Here is a 1930-nt window from a genome sequence, read left to right as displayed (position 1 = left end):
AAGGCGGCGCGGTACGGGGCGCTGCGAGCCGCGCTATTGTTTACAAGCCGGCGGCCACCCTTCTTCCCCTTCCTCCCGCCGGCACCCGGTGACTAAGGAGTCGGGTCCCGGCCGCGGCTTCCTCCTTTCCCCCGCCCCTCCACGCCCGGGGCGGGGTGGGGGGGTGTCCCGGTTCTCCTCCCCCAGGGATCGGGGCGACGACCCGACCATGCAGGCGAGAGGAACGGGAGGGCTGAGCAGGGCAAGACCTGCCGCCCTCCGCCCGCTCCCCTCGTCGTTAGCCGAGATCAGCTGATCGCGGGGAACTCCAGGGTTATTTTCCCACCGCGGAGACGGGGCGGCGCTGGCATGCCGGGAGCTGTAGTGCGGTGGCCCGCCCCTGCCTTACGGAGAGCCGCCGGCGGACTGCAGGGCCTCGCCGTGGCGCCTGCTGGGAGGTGGAGTTCCTGGGACGGGAAGGGGCGGCGAGGGAGGTTAGCGTTGTTGTTCGCGGGGCGGGGCGGAGCAGGGAGGTTAGCGGGGCAGAGGTGGCGGCGGGTAAGCGCGGGAGGCCTGTGGGCGCTGCGCCCCCAGGGGCGCTACGAGGAGGGCCGGTGTCCCGGCGGCCGTGCGGCGAGGCGGTGCTCCCGCCGCCCGCCCCGAGGGCCTCCGTGGGGAGGCGTGGTGCTCCTGGCCCCTTCGCCGTGCCCTGGGGTTTTATTTTCCCTTGGCTTTACTTTCGTCCCCCGCCCCGCGGGCTCTCGGTGCCGCCAGCAGGCCCTACTGGGCTCCCCTGCGTGCGGGCGGGCGGAGCTGCGGGCCGCCCTGCGCCGGAGGGGTGTAAATAGCCTTCGGCAGGGGTTGGGCGGATGAAATTCGTAGCGAAGCGCTTTCTTGTTATCTCCTGGAGAGCGACCAAGCGGCCGCTCCCAGGCCTCCAGCCCTGGCGGGAAAGCGGGCGGCAGCGTCTGCCCGAGAGCGAGCTCGGTGCCCGGCTCGCTCGTGCCACGCGCGCGTTTAGGCGGCGGCCCGACGCGCGGTGCCGCTGCTCGCCAGAATTACCGCCCGCTTTTCTTTTTTGTGACGGCCGCTACCGCCAGCGGGCGAACGGCTGCCGTTCATTTGGCTGAAAGAGACTACAGATCCGAAAGAGAGGCGCACAGCTGCCAAAAAAATCGCAGATTCACGTCAGAAACCGGAGCTGTGGAAACGGGCGGTGGATGCACACGCAGAAGCCCCACGGTGAGGAAGTAACCTCAGCCAGCAGTGGCTCCGGTCAGCCTTTGGCTCGTGGTACTGCCTGGAAGGGGCAGGTGCCACCAGGAGAGGACGAGCTGTTTTCACTGGCTGCACATGTACGCACAAGCGTATGATGTAGACAATATGCAAAAATACTTTTGCTGTAGCATAGCCAGTGCGTAAGCGATTTCTCTTGTAAAGTAACCAGAATTTTTTGCTTGGATCAAATGCTAATGGTTACCTCATTTGAGGAAGGTCATACGCTGTTTCACTTCAAGTGGACTTTACATTTTGACAACCATAGACTTGGAGCTATACAGTGCCCTGTTTGGTCCCCTGGTTTGGTTGTATACAAATAATTTTGACAGGGAGCCAAATTACATCTCTGGGTGTCCATGCAGACAGCAGTGACAGTGGGTTTACCTTTCGTAAGGTAAAGTATCATCATTACACAAAACTACAGCAGCAGGCCCAACTATTATGAAAACCGAGGCATCAGTGAAGTTTCTAACACTGGGAGTGAGGGAGGCCCTGTCAGGATTCACATGTATTGCTGAACTACTTTTGTTCTACTAGATTCTAATATATATTTATATATGTGTGTAACTAGGCATATATATGGTTTATCTGTTTCTCTTTTATGCAGTTTAGTGATGAAGAATGACTAGAGACTGGCACAGTATCCGTCTTCCCTATTGTTTCATACTACTAT

The 1930-nt window shown here is 60.2% G+C and overlaps 1 protein-coding gene across 1 annotated transcript in view; it reads left to right on the top strand.

The window, feature by feature from the left end:
• Positions 1-1038: 1038 nt before the first annotated feature.
• The window catches only part of RBM25 (RNA binding motif protein 25), a 39815-nt gene continuing 38923 nt past the window's right edge, over positions 1039-1930 (top strand). The window contains exon 1 of the mRNA XM_086612804.1: positions 1039-1221. The gene's annotated coding sequence lies outside the window, so the exon portion shown is untranslated. The remainder of the gene's footprint in view (positions 1222-1930) is intronic.

The sequence above is a fragment of the Tauraco erythrolophus genome, chromosome 6, assembly GCF_009769465.1.
Source record: "Tauraco erythrolophus isolate bTauEry1 chromosome 6, bTauEry1.pri, whole genome shotgun sequence".
In the NCBI taxonomy this organism is placed as follows: Eukaryota; Metazoa; Chordata; class Aves; order Musophagiformes; family Musophagidae; genus Tauraco; species Tauraco erythrolophus.
Note: the sequence above shows the minus strand (reverse complement) of the source record. Positions and strands in the feature narration are given on the sequence as shown.